Consider the following 18,029-nt stretch of genomic DNA (forward strand, 5'->3'; position numbering starts at 1 on the left):
CAATATTATTTTTTTTGTAATTCACTTGCTGCCTTTTCTAGAACTCCTTGTTTAAATTAGTATCTTTTGCTAGAAAAATTACTTAGAACCTCCAAACTTGATATCTTTTTTTCAGCAGAGAACCTAGAGAATAAAATGGTGATCATTACAATATTTTATGTCATATTGTATTTGCACAGCGGTCTTTCAACACAATTTTTTTTTGGAAAAATACACTTTAATGAATTGAAAAAATAAAGAACACACTAGTTAGCCCAATGTTTTTGTAGAATGTAAAAGAAGATTTTACACCAATAGATACCCAACATAAACTAAAATTGCGCATGCTCTTGGAATGGCGACAAACGACAGTACCAAAAAATCTCCATAGACACCGCTTTACATTTTCTTACAGGTTACTTGTTTAGAGTTACAGAGGAGTTCTTGTGCTAGACTTATTGCTCTTGCTCTAACGATCATGGCGATACCTCATATGTGTGGTTTGAACACCATTTACATATGCGGGCGCGACTTACGTTTGCGTTCACTTTTTCTTTTTTTCTTATTTAGTTACATTTTTATTTTTTATTTTTACACTGTCCCTTTATTTTTATTTTTTATTACTCTTATTCCTATTACAAGGAATGCAAACATTCCTTGTAATAGACAAAGGAATGCCAGGTCTTCTTTATTGTGAAATCTGGGGTCAAAAAGACCCCAGATCTCTCATTTACCCTTAAAAGCAAAAAAACAAAAAAAAGACACTGACAAATAAAAGCCCCATCCCTATAAGCCCGAGAGTCAGACGTTGCACTGGTCCTCCAAGGGCATAGAGCCGAGTGGGGGCCATCTTGCCCTCACTGGACTTGCTGCCCAGGCATCTGAAGGATAGGATTAGCTCTGGGCTTACAGACAGCTCCGGTGCGCTCGGAGATGACCGGGAAGCAGCAGGAGGGAAGGCGCATCTCTCCCATTGCCTCTAAAAGTGATCCCGCAGTGAATCTACCACTAGGACCAGTTTTATCTTGTGGAGAATTGCCCACAGTACAAAATTATACTAGCTGCTGCCGTAACAACGGTATTTAACGTAAATTAACCAGTTCACGGCGATGTACGTTGGCAGAATGGCACAGGCAGGCATATTGGCATACAGGTACGTCCATTTCTATTTGCCGCCCTGCCATCGTGTGCACACCGCTGGCGGCGCGCTCTCGTGCGGGTCGGGACCCCCGTGAGTCCGGTTGCGGGTCCCGCGGACTCGATCGCTGCGGGGATACCCGCGATCGTCTCACGGGGAGGCTGAACGGGGAGATGCCGTTGTAAACCCATTCTGCCTAGCAACAAGTGACGCTGATCTCTGCTCCATGTGATTGGAGCAGAGATCAGTGTTCACTAACACAAAGCCCAGCCCCCCACAGTTATTAACACGCCCCTAGGAACACTTCACCTCTACACTGCCACCCCCCTGGTTAACCCCTTCACTGCCAGTGTCATTTACACAGGAATCAGTGCATTTGTATAGCACTGATTGCTGTATAAATGACAATGGTCCTAAAAATGTCTGATGTGTCTGCCATAATGTCGTAGTCACAATAAAAATTGCTGATCGCTGCCATTACTAGTAAAAAAAAAAAAAAAAAATTATAAAAATGCCAAAAACTATCCCCTATTTTGTAAATGCTATAACTTTTGCGCAAAACAATCAATAATCGCTTATTGCGATCTTTTTTACCAAAAATATGTCGAAGAATACGTATCAGCCTAAACTGAGGAAAAAAAATGTTTTTTTTATATATTTTTGGGGGATATTTATTATAACAAAAAGTAAAAAATATGCGTTTTTTTCAAAATTGTCGCTCTATTTTTGTATATAGCGCAAAAAATAAAAACCGCAGGGGTGATCAAATATCACCAAAACAAAGCTCTATTTGTGGGAAAAAAAAGGATGTCAATTTTGTTTGGGAGCCACGTCGCACGACCGCGCAATTGTCAGTTAAAGCGACGCAGTACCGAATCGCAAAAAGTGGTCTGGTCTTAAGCCAGCAAAATGGTCCGGTCTGAAAGTGGTTAATGACGTAATTGTACTGTGGGTGGCCAGCATGTGGCAGTTTTTTGTGCAAAAAAATGGAAGTTACACCCAAGAACATAAAATCCCCCCCAAAAACATTTCGTGGCCACCCACCCCTACATATAAACACGTACGATGTAAACTTACACATCTGGGGTGCCTACACGTGAAAACATTGATTGTGATATACATGTTACATATCACCATGCACGCCAGGGTGAGGCCAATAGTTCTAGCACAAGACCTCCTCCGTAACACTCAAGTATGTCACCATTTTACGGACACACACAAATTTAGGGTTTGACATGTTGGGTGTCTATTTACTTGGTGCAACCTTGTCTGTTATATTTTACCAAAAATGTGGGTAGTTTATTGTGTATGTTTGCCCTAAAATTCACTTTAGTGTTTTTCACTGAAATTTTCCATTTCCTAGACCTTTCTCAAGAAAAAAAAAATGGCTTCAGAATTCTCTGCCTATAGGCTCCTATACACTCCTGTGCTTTGAGTGTACGTAGATGTACATGCGTTGACATGCGTTTTCATGCTGCATTGTGATTTAACATGTACTGCAATACTGTTTACATTTCTTTTTTAAAAGAAAACAATTTGTAAAGAAAAATGTAACTGACTCTTTTTGACTCCTGCATTTATACAGATTGTGGTGCAACAAGCTAAAGCTTATTTGTTATTCTTTTATTTTAGTTTTTAGTTTTTTTTTTAGTACAGGGCAGCCCACATTAGTGAATGCACTGGTGTGAACTGCTTCTATTGAAATACATTACAAAGTGTGCTTATCTTTTTTGCATCTTTGCCCTGACCTAACCCCACCAGAGAAACATACTTACCTTTAGTCTTGTTTGTTTAGGTCCAGTGCCACAGATCTCACTCTCCTGGACACACCTGTGGACTACAGCCCCATAGACTTCTAAGGGTTGTGTACCAAAGACGGAGTGACATGGACCCATAACAATGTATGGATCTGTAATGAGCAGTCAGGAGAGTGGGACTTGTGGTCACTGAATCAAGGTACTGCAAGTATGGATCTGTGGAGTGGGAAGGTGGGTTAGGTCAGGTCAAAAACCATAAGTGCACTGTGTCTCAAAGTGCACATAGGCTGGCCATACAATTTTCTTGTACAATTTTCCTTTAGCGTTACTAAACCATATGTTATGAGTTCAAACCTAAACACGTTCAACTTGTATGCAATCAGGCAGGCCCTAGCACTACATAGTTGAAGGTAAATCTAAAGGAATTTGAATAAGAACATTTTTTAATGTATGGCCAGCTTTTCCCTTTAAGGAAGAAAGTAATTGTGGAGGTATAAGGTGAAGAGCTGACAACTAGTCCTTCAAAAAGGTCAGGTGGAGTTTACAGAGTACAGTGACTTACGCGTTTCAGCAGTAGGCCTTAATCATAGCCATTGCTGGCTATGATTAAGGCTTATTGCCAAGACACTTAAGCCACTGTACATTGTACACTCCACTCGATGTAATAAAGTGACTTTTTTTGAAGGGTGAGTTGCTGGTTTTTCACCTTATACCTCATTGTTCCATTAGTGTTGGGAAGACACTCTGAGCAGGAGCATCATCAGTCCACCTCCATGGGGAATTTGTCTGAGCATTGCACTTTTCTTTTGAAAAATAAAGTATTGTGGCTTCTGATGTTAAAAAATCATCAACACAGCATTTTAACCCTGAATGACGACTATGGCCACAGATTTCCAGGAGGGCATCTATTGACATCTTCCCCTGTGGCCTGCATCGGGATCACTCTGTGATCGGGGTAAAAAGCCAATCATAGTGACTCTTTACCATGTGACCAGATGTGTCCAATCACAGCTGATCACAGTGTAAACAGGATTTGTCAGTTATTGTGAATCCTCTTTTCACACCGACAGAGCATGAGGAGAGGAGAGCCGGTAACCGGCCAGTGTGAAAGGAGACATCTACACTGATAATCAGTGCAGTCCCAACAGTGCCCATCAGTGCTTCCAATCAGTGCAGCCTCATCAGCGCAAATCAGTGAAGGGGAAAAATTACTTATTTACAAAATTTTATAACAGAAATGTAAAAAAATATTTTTTTTTCAAAATGTTCTGTTTTTTTTCCCATTTGTTTAGCAAAAATATAAAACCCAGTGGCAATTAAATACCACCAAAATAAAGCTTTATCAGTCTTAAAAAAATTAGAAATATTTTGTTTGCACAACCGCGCAATTATCATTCAAAATTCAACAGCCCTGAAAGCTTAAAATTGGCCTGGACAGGAACGGAGTGAAAGTGCCCAGTAGGCAAGTGGTTTAAAAAATGTCAATGCATCTCAACTCAAGAGCATTTAGCATGCACCAAATACACTGCAATTTGTATAAATCCAACTTGAAATTTAGCTTGCTCTGAAAAAGAAATATCATTCAACTCAAGTGTAAGTAATCCTGACATAGCTTTCTTGAAATCCACTTACAAGCATTACAGGGCATATCCTGTTTTCATCTTAAACTGAAATTTCCCAAGCAAAATATTTTTTGTGGCAAACCGGAATTTGTTGATTACAGCTTATGCCAGCAAAATTCTACCCAGATTTTTTATTTTTTTTTTCCTCTGTTGAGCAAACAATGCATGTAAAATAATGCCATATACATGCTTTTGCTTTGTGTATAAGATAAATATCTATGCATATATACAGCATTAGCTGCTTTTCTGACACGCACAGAAGATGTGCGGCGGCGCTGTTCATTGTAATGACACCTCCATCTGCTAATGCATGTGGTTCGGTGAATTTTTGGAAAAGGGTCACGCAGAAAACACTCATAAACGTACGCACGCTTGGTTACACCTGTTGAAATTCATCTTCATGAGATCCAAATTCTGTAATTTGATTGATATGGGCTACTGAATAAGCCACATTGGGTAGGGATGAACTAAATAAAGAATTTCTATTTCTGTGGTTATCAGGGAGCTTTAAATCCAGGCTCTAGAGGACTACAGAAGCGCCTTTATTAATCATGGACCTGTTCTTGAGCAAAAAAAATGGCTGTCCCCCCCCCCCCACAAACAACATTATAAAAAAAACTTAATATCTTTCCTAATTACACCTCCCAGCCATAAAATGTACCCTCTACGGTAAAAAAACAAAACAAAAAAAAACAGATAGTTTTTTCAAGCAAATTTGGCCTTAGCAGCTCATTGAGTGAAATATATACTGTATATATTTTATTGATTTAATTTTGAATTACTGGTAAAGAGAATTATTTTATTACACTTAAACATTTAAATGGGAAAAGGTTAATACACACATCCTCTACATGATTTATAAAAATAACAAAACTATAGGCCATACATTTTCTGAGGCTTTTTTTCTTTACAACACAGCTACAATGATTTAACTTGTGTTTCAGACTTATCAACTTTTTAAAAAGTTGAATTCATACAATGTAGGAACTAACAATACAAATACCATATAAAGGCATCATGACATTTCAATTTAGTTTAGGGAGCATGGTATTTGGGAAATCCTTTGCTATTACTACTATAAACATCAGACAATGTTATGAATGGAAACATTTGAAATGCCTCTGTGTTGATGTAGCATTTTGTATTTAGTAATACTAGTAATAACAAATATATTTATATATAAAAAAAATTATATATATATACATACATACATACATTTTATTAAATGTCACTGAGTGGTAGTGAAAGTTGTAGTGTCAAAAATCAGTTTCCTACAGATCATAATGTTTACTTTACTTAAAAATATAAAAAAGAGATTTAGAAAATAGTTGACAACATACAAAGTATAATAATATTATATTATTATTATTATTATAGTAGCAAAACATATTTTCTGTACTTTTAAATCTATTTTCAGCAATATATTTTAAACATTGTAACCAGTGAGTCATTTCCAGTTTCAGTCTCAGTATATATCTACAAAAAAAACATGCAGGATCTGATTGGCAGTACAGGCACATTCAAAATAATTAATTCTTTACTCACCAGGCCAAAAAGTTCAAATATTTAACTTACTACAGCACTCTAATGCCTAAGTACACACCGATTCTTACTAGCAGTTTTACTAATAAAGTTTAAAACAGCATGCTCTTAAAAAAGCAAAATGAGTTACCTTAGTGCCCCGGATTACTGTGCTTTACAGGATAATAATGTACAAAATAAGAGATTGTAGCTGGTTCGACAGGTCTTGAGTATGAAGTTTCAGAAATCAGACTGGCCTGTGCAGATGGTAATTGCAGCTCTAGTGTGGGAACTTCCAGGGGGAATCCCCTAGCTTAGCTTCCTTATTTGTTGTCAACCAATTGCTTTCAGTATCTCTTAATCCAAACTGCTCTGTAAGAGTGGACTGTTCTTAGATAACGCACTTTTCTTTCTTAGAAAACCACATTTTTGTTAATGTTCTAAAAATTGTATATGCTTTATAAATATAGATCAGCAAACGTTCGTGTACAAAAAAGAAAACTAATTGTCTAAATGTCACTAATGAGCTTAAAATTCAAATGCCGTTCCTTGTAGTAATTGTTTCTAACACTTCCTCTTTCTGTAAAATTGCAAATTTTATAGGTGTGCTGTTATTACAAATGTTTTAACCAGTGACTTTCCAGCAACTGCAGCAAAATCTATGAGTCTTTATAAAAGAATTCAGCTAAGCATTGGAATGTTCTTATAGCATGAGCCCATTTTATTTTGAAAACTGACCGTTTTATTGATTTTCAAGAAAGAAGGACAAAAATAAGAGAACAAAAAAAGAAAATATAGCATCTCCAAAATGGAGCACAGGAAAATACATGGTACAGTAATGATCATAACATCAGATTTCTAATGCAACAAACATTGCAGCCAAGGGTAAGGCTTATTGCCTACTCATGAAGCTTGCAGCACCTGACGGCAGGCTCAGCTACCATATAGTAAAGTGGCTGTAATAGTGTACATCCTGTACAAGAACTCTTTAACAAATGGGTATGAAGGAAAGTAAAATAAAAAAATAAAAAAAAATAAAAAACAAAAAAAAATAAAAGTAGAAGTAGGATCAGTGGAGATGAGAAAAGCTAAGTCAGGAAAGGGAAAGTAAGATAAGAAATAGAGTGGTAGAAGGTTAGGACAACCGCCCGCCCCAGGGGTCCAGCACCGCTGCCAAGGTATCCCCCTCAGACATCGTTAGTCTCCGTGGGGAGAGAATTGCGGGTCATAAAGCTGGGGTAGTCTCCAGTAGGACCCAAGGCTCCCATATTCTATTGTGCTTGTCAAGAGTGTCATTAAGGGAGGCTGTCAGGTATTCCATTCTTTTAGCATGAGCCCATTTTATACAACCTAAGGGCCCTTTGTCACAGACGTGTCCATGCATGGGCTCCGCTTTGCTCAGCAGGGGATCGCTCCGTCGATCCCTGCTGAGCAGGCAGCTGACAGGTCTGTCTCTGCAGACTGTGCAGGGACTGACCTGTCAGAGCGCCGCTCTCCTCTATGGGGGATTGGATGAAGACGGACCGTAGAATCCATCCGCAGACGGATGGAAATATAGGGTTTTCCTCCATCACAAGTTTTTGGATCGGAGCGGACATGTCACCGCTGACATTCGTCGCTCCATAGTGGTCTATGGAGCACCCGCTCAGGTCCGCCTAAAAAACTGGCAGGTGGATCTGAATGGTCTGTCCGCTTGAAAGAGGCCTATTGCCCTGTACACACGGTCGGACTTTGGGACGGAAAATGTGCGATCGGATCATGTTGTCAGAAAATCTGATTGTGTGTGGGCTCCATCTGACTTTTTCCGTCGGAATTTCTGACACACAAAGTTTGAGAGCAGGATCTCAAATTTTCCTACAACAAAATCCGATCGTTTAAATTCCGATCGTGTGCAGACAATTCCGACGGACAAAGTACCATGCATGCTCAGAATAAATTACCAGACAAAAGCTATTGGCTACTGCCCTCTTTATAGTCCAGTCGTACGTGGTTCATGGCACCTCGTTCTGAACGATCGGATTTTCCGACAACTTTGTGCGACTGTGTGTATGCAAGTCAAATTTGGGCCAAAAATCTGTCCAAAAAAATCAGACGGATTTGGTTGTCGGAATGTCCGATCTTATGTACAGGGCATACATTTCCTTATGCCTCATGTACACTGCTGCTGCTAAACTGACTTTTAGGAGCAGTTGGGTGTTTTTTCAGCTGCTCCTGAACTCTCAGCTATGTTATCTTATCTGTCCATGTACACAGGTCATTTATAGTCGTTTCTAGGCAGTTGAGTTTACAAGCATTTGTTGGAAAGCAAAAAAATGCGTTCAGGGCGGATGTTCAGAGGCATTTGGAACTTCAAACACCTGTAACATTTTGTAAACGCAGTAACTCGCATTTAGCCGTGTTTCGTTTACAGGAGTTTTTAATTTTTGACTATTTGTAAAAAAAAAAAAATGCTTCTAGACGCAAACGCAGCAAAATGCTTCATGCGAACACAGCAAAACTGACTTTTTTTAAACGTCGGTTACTATATGTCAAGTTAAATCATTCAGGAAAGATTGTAAAATGTCCCCTGTACATTAGGGTCGTGGACACCTCAACTTAAATATGGCACCAAATCCCTAAGTTGAATATATGGACAAATAATTCGGAATAAACTTAAATTCAAGGGATTTAGCCTTAGAAAGCCAAAACACATTTCCCCGAGTATCTAACTGCAATCTATACATGCAGGTATTTTGTTCTGGAATGCGGTTGCTACTTTTCTTCAGCTGGTTATAGACAAGCTTTGGTCTGGAAAATAAAAATTCTGTTATGCAATATGAAGGGGGGGGGGGGTGTTGGTTGGGTGAACGAGGGAGGGGGTCAGCACAAGACAACTTAAAAGGGAACTGCAGTCTGCTCACATAATTTGTAATAAAAAACATCTTTGCCATTCTGAAGCTTCCCTCCAACCACTTTGCATATTATATTATATATACTGTGATTCTGTATTTGCCAAATATGCTGCAGAAATCTCCCTCCATTGACTCTGGCTGCATCCATTTTAACTGTGGGCAGCTGAAGCTGCTGCCTGTTCACTCCCTGGTTTTACAAAAACATACAGAGGCACATCTCCAGCTCTCTTTGGCCCTCTTATGACTCATCCCCCCCCTCCCTTCCTGGAAAAATCTCACAAGAGTGAAAGAGAGAGTTGTGCATGATGTCATAAGCCTAGGCTAATGACCAGACAAGAAACAGGAAGTGGGCTGTATAAGGTATTTAATAGCAGAAAAAAAAGTTTTAATATCCAAAGTTAAAACAACAAGGGCAGGAGATTTAATAGATGGAAAGATGAAAAAAATGACTGAAATTAAACTGTCCTACCTCCCCATCCCTAAAATGCTTACCCGGCTCTATTTCACTACTCCGGTGCTATCTCTGTCTCCAGCACCAATCCCCCCAATTCCTGTTTTTTTTTTTAAACATTTTTACAAAAGAGGAAAGGAAAATAAAGACATCAACTCGAACAATTCCCTTGGTATTATCGAAGTGAATCTATAAACTGCTATTCAATGCATTGCACACATTAATATTACCTTCCTTCACCCCTTACCCTATTTTTCCAACCCCCCCTCCATCTCATGTCCCCCTCCCCCCCACTATCTCAACATTGTGTTATTGTGCACCTAGTTTATGCCTCGTTTTCCTCTCCTCTTTCCCCCCGCTCCTCTGTATTTATTCACATGTTATTAATAAACTTGTGGGGGAAAGCGAGAGGAAATAGCTAGAAAAGAAGAAAAAAAGAAGAAGAGAGGAAAAAAAAAAGGGGAGAAAAAAGATTTCAAATGAATTTCAAATAGAAAAGGTAAGTTTAATATTTATAATTAATACTAATGCCTTGTCTCAACCTAACAGGGGAGTCCCAGTTTCCCCAACCAAGGTCCCCACATTCTTGTAAACTTATTGTTATTGCCCTGTCTAATAAAAAACACCCTCTCGTTACCAATTGTTGATTTTATATTCGCCAACCAAGTCTCAAATAGCGTGGGAAGATGCCATTGTTGGGCAATTAACTTTCTTGCTTGGAATAGACATCTTAAAACAGGTTCAAGAGTATCTCTCGAGATATTACACCCCTCGAACAAGCCCAGGAGGCAAGACTTGACCGTCGTTTCTAATACTATCTTAGAAGTTTTATTGATCTCATCTATAATGTTTGTCCAGTATCTAAATAACTTTGGGCACCTCCAAAGCATATGGATAAAATTTCCAGGTGACCCACATCTAGGACACTGGTCATTGTCCCACCATCCCAGTCTACACATTCTCTTAGGGGTGTAATATACTCTATAAATAAAATAAAGATGCAATACTCTCTGGGAGTAGGCAATAGAGACAAGCATTCCCAGTTTGAGAACCTGATCCCATTCCATCATAGACAAGGGCCCCACATCACACTCCCATTTCTTCTTGTTCTTGATCGGGCCTCCCCGATCTATCATTCTATCCCCAAGCCTGGCATATAGTCAAGAAATTACTCCCTTAATCAACCCTGTAGACAGTATTTGTGTCAAAACAGGGATTTGGGTCCACTCTATTGTTTGAGATCCAAATTGAGTCTGGCCTGCATGCCTGACCTGGAGATATTTATAAAACAAACTATTAGACAAATGAAATTCCTGTTTCAAATTAGCAAATGATTTGATAACATTACCTGCGAATAATTGACGCAGGCGATTAATCCCTTGGTTCTCCCAACTAGATCTTTCAATTTTGGCTAGTTCAACTAAGTTCCTATTGCTCCATAGAGGAGCTAGTTCTGATGTCCCCTGATATCCTAAAATGGCCTTCGTTGTATGCCAGAGTTTAACAATTTGGTTTATCATTGGAAAGCGTATGGCAAATGAATTTGCCTCTAGGCCCTCAATGAGTGTACTATGGGGACATCCTGTCATCATCAGCCTACCACTGGAGTTACCCCCATTTAATACTCCTCCTCCTGCTAGGTGCTGTAGCTGGGACGCTAAGTAATATAGTCTAGGATGTGGAACTGCCACCCCCCCCCCCCCTCCTCCAACGGTAGCTGTAATGTCTGCAAGCAAATCCTGGACTGGCCTCTTCTCCAGATTAAATCTCTAAATAGAGATTCTATTCTCTTAAACCACTTCAGGCCTATCCATAGTGGGGCATTGTGGAGGAGATATAAGATTTGGGGCAGCCACATCATCTTGACAAGGTTACAGCATCCTGCCACCGATAGGGGGAGGTGGCCCCAAATGTCTGCCTTACGTATCAACTTTAGTAAGAGAGGGGCTAAATTGTCCCTAAGATACAGGTTTACATCCCTCGCTATCCAGACCCCCAAATATTTCAATTTTTCTACCACCTTTAGGTTGAGAATATCGTATGGTATATCACTAGCTCAGGTATCTAATGGAAGTAATGACGATTTATCCCAGTTGATGACCAATCCTGACGTTTGACCGAATTTTCCAACCAGTCTTATCACGGCTTTTAACGAGGTTTGGACATCTCCTAGGAAAAACAAAACATCGTCGGCAAACAGTGCTATGATATCCTCCTCTATTCCCCTCCTAAATCCTTGTATATCCGAGTTAGCTCTAGTTGCTATTGCCAACGGCTCTATTGCAAGAGCAAAAAGTAGAGACAGGGGACACCCCTGCCTCGTTCCACATTCTAATTGGAACACTACAGAATACTCATTGTTCATTTTCATTTTCACTCTTGGGTTGGTATAAAGTAATTTTACCCAATTAATGAACTTTGGACTAAACCTAAATCTTGCAAGCACTTCAAACAGATAATCCCACTCAAGACTATCAAACGCCTTAGCTGCATCCAGGGCCACAATGGCCCTGTAGCCACTATTATCCACTGGAATCTGGATATTCAAATAAGTTCTTCGTGTATTAATACTAGTAGACCTATTCGGAATAAATCCCGACTGGTCAGAATGAATGAGCTTATGGATACATCTGTTTAGACGTGCTGCCAGTATTTTTGCCAGGATTTTTACGTCCGTGCATAGTAGCAAAATCGGGCGGTATGAGGAGGGGTCCATGGGATCCTTTCCTTCCTTAGGGATAACCACTATATTAGCTTCCGACATCGAGGGAAGCAAAATCCCAACAGATAGAGCCTGATTCAATGTCTTCAACAATTCTGGTAGTAAAATCTCACCATATCATTTATATATTTCAATTGGTAACCCATTAGGGCCTGGTGAATTTAAATTCGACATCCCAGCCACAGCACCACGCATCTCTTCAAGGGTAATTGGGGCCTCCATAAGCTTCATGCAAGAAACGAGCCAATCTACTCTCCTCCCCAGCCACTGGGCCCTTTACTGATGGGAATCTATTGAGGGACCTATCCAAGACTTCATTAAAATCCCCCCAATTCCTGATTTCACAGGAGACACTCAGTGCAGGGGGAGCCAGAGACTCCCCCCACTGTCAGTCAAACTCTTGTGAGGAAGGAACAGGGACGTGTGTGTCTATGGAAGCACCCGACTTCCTAAGGAGGCACCCAGAGTGGCAGTGCCAGCAGGGAGTTAAGGAACCACTCAGTGCAACAGTGTTGCACAGAGCAGGTAAATATAACCTTTTTTATTTTATTTAAAAAAAAGGTTAGCCTTTAATATCATTTTAATTTATCAGATTGTAGACTGTATTGCACAGCAGGTACTTATATATGCTCAAGAAAAGCACATGTGTTAATTAAGAAAATAAAAGTGTTAATTGGCTGCATGCTAATGTAATTTAAAATGTAACTTTAATATTTAAATTTTGCAGATTTCATTAAAATAATACTTTGTGATTTTGCTATGAAGGTCCTTCAGTTCAATAACTTCCTCTTAGGGTGACAAAAGTCTTCCGCTAGTTGGCACCCTGCAACACAGGCCTCTGATGGAGACTGATAGAGGATGGATAGATCTCAGGTGTGAGGTCATCAAGGTAGTAGTATAGTTTGTTTGCATAGAGTGGCCCTTTAAAGTTCATGTAATCCCCAACTGAATGACATTTTGTTTGCTAACGCACTGTATATGATAAATAATTCTAATTTTTTTATTTTTCTTTTATGTCCTAAGCAAGAGTGTCCTTAGTGTAGCACCCGGTAGTGCAGTGTTTCTCAACCTTACTGGTGCCGTGACCCCTGGATAAAATTTCCCAAGTTGTGGGGACCCCTAACAGTAAAATTATTTTCGTAGAGTGGGTTGTCAGCATCCAAGGCAAGACAAGTAATGTGTGCCCCTAACCCACGGATATTTAGTGCTCCCTGATTCCGTTCCACTCGTACAGTGTTACAATCCCTTATGGTACATTTTCGGATGTATTACTATTTCTCTTTGTTCTCCTTACTTTCCCTTTTATCTCTCACTATCCTAATTTCTCCCCCCCCCCCCCCCCCATCTCTCTCTCAAGCCCTCTTTCTTGTTCTTTCTCTTATTCTTTCTCTCCCTTTTTCTTTGTTCCTCCCACACTTTTCCGCTCCCTTCCATGTACTTTTTATGTTTAATCCTTCTCTTACTCATTGGTGGGGGGTGAGGGGAGTTGTGATGAGTTGCAGTGCTGGGGGGGAGTTGGGATGAGTGGCAGTGCTGGTGGAGAATTGAGATGAGTGGCAGTGCTGGGGGGGGGGGGGGAGTTGGGATGAGTGGCAGTGCTGGCAGGGAGTTGGGATGAGTTGCAGTGCTGGGGGGAGTTCTGATCATTCAACTTAGGTGCTCTTGATCAAATTCATCTGCTGATCTGAGAACTGTAGTGGGGACTTTTAATGGCAACTATAATCACAGGTAGAGGTACTCACTGTGTCTCTGGCTTCACTGTGTCTCCGACTTTGTGGCATCTCGCAGCAGTGACACCTATGCCGAAATCAGAAGATAGGGTCTCCTTCAGCCCCTCCCACTTCACATTCTTCACCAGTGAGCTGACTTCTAGTCTCTGACCCCCAGCCATGCCGTAAACTGAATGGGCGGCTGCGAAGAGGCTGGGTGGGGGGCCATGGGCTCCAGGAACAGCCTAGCTGGGCGGCAGTGAAAAGTCTGTGAGAGCGGTGCTGGCTTCAGGAACAGCCCAGGATTTGGTGACCCCTGGCAAATTGTCATTCGACTCCCAAGGGTGTCCTAACCCCCAGTTTGAGAATCACTGCTCTAGTGTGTGCTACTAGAGGTGAGAATAGGTAAAAACATTTTTCTGGCTCTGGGATATACCTGAGTCACTGAATCTGGGTTATTAGAGGCCAGGGCTGGGTGATTCATCCTGGCAGCTCTCTGGTGCTCCCCCCTGGTATCTGGAAAGTTGGAGAACGTTCTAGAACTAATGGGTGGAGGTGAGGAGGAGCTGCCCTAAATATTTATGGTCTCTCAGCCAATCCCCAGGAGTGGGCCTGGCAGGGAACTGGGATAACCCATAAATAGATATGGGCCATGCCAGCAGGAGAGTCGGGTGGAAGATGTAGAAGCAGTGCTGAGGAGCGGCTGTCAGTGGCCCTTGAGGGACCCCTGCCAGGGAGGGATTTTACCTTGGGATGGAAACTCAGGAGCTGACTAGAAGAATCCTACTACAGGATACAGTTGGAGAGATTCATGCCGGAGAGGCAGCGGGAAGGAGAAAGCAGAGACAGTGAACATAACAGCACGGTGCAGGGGCAAGACAAGGGGAGAGACTATAAGCTGTAACAGTGCTCTCTAGAAGACAACAATGTGCCATCTAACCTTGCTCTGGGAAATCCCATGTGTGTGTGTCAGTCAGGCAGGACTGGTGCAGGGAGTCAGTTGGGAGGACTGGTATGAAAAGCGGCCAGGTGTGGCTGGTGGCAGCCAGGTGGGCTAGCATTCTGCAGGCAAGTGGAGCAGGAGTCAATAACCACAGGGAAGTAGAAGGAGAGATGGTTTGCTGTACACTCCATTGGTGCTACTTTTGTCAAGGGACTGAGATTTCCTTCCTGTAATGGGCCTTTTCTCGAATTAGCAATATACCGCTAGTTCCACCAGGAGTGAGCAGCAGGTGCTGTACAAAGGAACCACGTTTGTGCTGGAGGAAGGAAGAGGAAGATCTGTGTAAATAGGGAGGAAGATGTCCCTTTGTTCTGAGTTCTAGACATTTTTTCGAGTTGGGCATCCCATAGTTCCCTACCCCATCCAAGTTAACATCCCTAATAAAATAACAAAAACAAGCCAAAGAATGATTTCTTTGTCTGAGCGAATGAAGGAAATGCTAAGTGACTGGCTTTGCAGCAGTGGAGACCCAAGCATCAGCAACTCCTGCAGGGGTAGTGCTGCACTAGTTTGCATTTAGTGTTGTTTCTAGTCCGTAGTCAGCCAGAGCTTGAATTGTTTTAGTTCTACTATCAGTCCGTTTCCCCTTAAACTATTGTTTACTCCTACCTGTTGCACAGTAGTGCTCCTAGCGGACAGAGCAAGAAGTTGCAATAGTATTGGGTTATGAATGTTTATTTCTCTCTGGTCAACCACCAGGGTGGGGTTGGGGAATGGTCTTTGTTCTTCCAAGCGTTGCCTGGGAAGGTGGCTGCATTGGAAATCTGTGCCTCCTAGGCCTCCTGCCTGGAGAGGGCCTTTACTAGAAGAGAGGCTTGGGGCCATTAAAAGCCCATGTAACAGGGTGACAACACAGGAGCTCAATTGTCAGACAGGGACAGAGTGTTGTCATCTGATAACAGGAAGTGCTTAAACCATTCATCACAGGATCACAATGTATTATTTTAATGAAGGCTACAGATTTAAACACATTGAAAATGAGTTTTTAAAATGATATTTACAATTTAAAAATCATATGAGAATGATTTTGTGTTTTTTTTTTTGTGATTTTTTTTACTGATTGAATTTACATATACTTTAATTTATGTTTTATTATACAGGGCTTTGAGTGCTTCACTGTTCAGCAAACCAACTTTTACATTGATCCAAAGAAAAATGTTACGTGTGATGGAGGGAGAGGAATAGAACTCATACCCATAAAATGCTAGATCAGTCCGATCAATGAATCTGTCATTTTGCATAATTAAAGTATAAAAAACAGTGCTTGGCATCATTTCAACCTTTACATTTACCAGCTGCTGTGCCATCTTCATATGCTTGAATGGGTTTTCAAAGGCAAAACACACCTGTTTTGCTACCATTTACTGCTGGCTACAACAGATTTTCTTCTGCCTTCTCTCCTATATCATCCTAATTTGTGTCATTCACTAATCACTGAAAAATGGGGAAAATTAAAAATATTTGTAATAGAAGACTTGAAGGAAAATTGCACCTTTAACCCTATTTACCACTATATTTTATCAGCGTGTAATTATTCAGAATGTAGGAAGTCATTTCATCTTTTAAAGCCACAGAGTACTTCATAAAACAGGAAATTGAATTCAGAGCTCAGACACATTTCCCCCTGGAAGTTTAACAGGGTCACATTGTTTTAGGTTGCCCTTGTTCCCAGGGAGTAGTCTGGGCCCATCCCAAAGGGAGGCGATCCTAGGGCAACATGGACTTTGTGAACTCGAACACTCATGCATTTGCTATCATCTCACAAGGACATCCTTGCCATACTACATACCTACATAGTGATACTAAAGGAAAGAGAGATCACATCAACTTTACTGGTATGACCACCCCTCACCCGGTGTCTTGTCGAATACTGTCCCCCATCGGATAGTGTCCGTACTATACTGCTCTTGCGCAGTACGGAGGACAATGAAGACGCCAAAAGTCTCTGAAGATGAATAGCTGATTGTCAGCTCTAGGCGGCGCCTGCGCACTGAGTTCATGTTCAAGCCCCACCATCCAAGTGGACATAGAGTTAGAATAAAAATATGCCAAGCAAAGCGAGGCCATGCCTGAAGCGTGGCGGGCGAAGTGAGGCCGCGCCCGAAGCGTGGCGAGCAACCCTGTTACAAAGCGGTGACTATTAAGTGCGCAGGTGCCATGTACAACTGATGGTCAGTTGTTCAACTTCGGAGAATTGTGGCGTCTCCTTGTCCTCCGTAATGCGCAAGCGCTGCGTCTTCGCAGTATGGGTAGACACTATCCGATGGGGGCACCTTTCTAGTCAGAACACCGGCAGCCACCATGCACTAGTCCTGATTTACTAATGTAGCACAACCCACAAAGGAGCTGCTGAGTTAAGATTCCCCACTGGTACATGGCCAGGCACACAGCAATTCCTTTGTGCATTCCAACACAGAAAACAGTCCTAGGCTTGTTTTTTTTTTTTATGTTTTATTAGGGGTTGATAAGTTGGATGGGGTAGGGAATTATGGAATGCCTAAGTTGAAAAATGTCCAGAACTATGAACAAAGGGGACAACTTCCTCCATGTTTACATAAAGTCCTCTTCTTCCTTCCTCCTGCACAAACTTGGTTCACGTGTACAGCTCCTGTTGATCACTCCAGGGGAACTAACAGTCTTTAGTGATAATTTAGCAACTGCTCATTACAGGCTGGGAACACCCTGCCTCTTTGTGGATAACGTAGTACAATATGGGGTGAACAGCATCTCCTTCTACAGAAGATACCAGCCCACCTGGCTACTTGCTTCCCCAGTCCTTCTGACTGTCACACTTCTCCAGTCCTTCCTGACTGGCACACTTCCATGGAGATTCTCCAGGGCAAGCATGAAGTACAACACTGTCTTCATAGAGAACTGTTACAGCTGACACTCTCCCCCCCTTGTGATGTCCCTCAACTGTTCCGGTATTACTCACTGTCTTTGCTTGCTCTTTCCTGCTGCCTTTTCCGGCATGAATCCTTCCAGTTGCCCCCTATGGTGGGATCCTTCCAGGCCAGCTATCCCGAGCTCCAGCCCAAGGTAAATCCTCTCCCTGGCAGGGGTCCCTCAAGGGCCACCAACAGCCTCTCCTCAGCACTGCATCTCCAGCTTCCACTCGACTCCCCTGCTGGCATGGCTCAAGTCTATCTATGGGAGTTTCTCAGTCCCCTGCCAGCCCACACCTGGGGATTGGCTGAGATCCCCTAAATATTCATAGCATCCTAGCCTCCGCCCAC

At 41.7% G+C, this 18,029-nt stretch overlaps 1 protein-coding gene across 1 annotated transcript in view; it reads right to left on the reverse strand.

Annotated features, from left to right (window-relative positions):
- The window catches only part of TANK (TRAF family member associated NFKB activator), a 149,087-nt gene extending 142,792 nt beyond the window's left edge, over window positions 1-6,295 (reverse strand). The window contains exon 1 of the mRNA XM_077447592.1: window positions 6,169-6,295. The gene's annotated coding sequence lies outside the window, so the exon portion shown is untranslated. The remainder of the gene's footprint in view (window positions 1-6,168) is intronic.
- Window positions 6,296-18,029: the final 11,734 nt, after the last annotated feature.

The sequence above is a fragment of the Lithobates pipiens genome, unplaced genomic scaffold, assembly GCF_037356315.1.
Source record: "Lithobates pipiens isolate NorthernLeopardFrog02 unplaced genomic scaffold, aLitPip1_a1.2 Scaffold_22, whole genome shotgun sequence".
Lineage (NCBI taxonomy): Eukaryota > Metazoa > Chordata > Amphibia > Anura > Ranidae > Lithobates > Lithobates pipiens.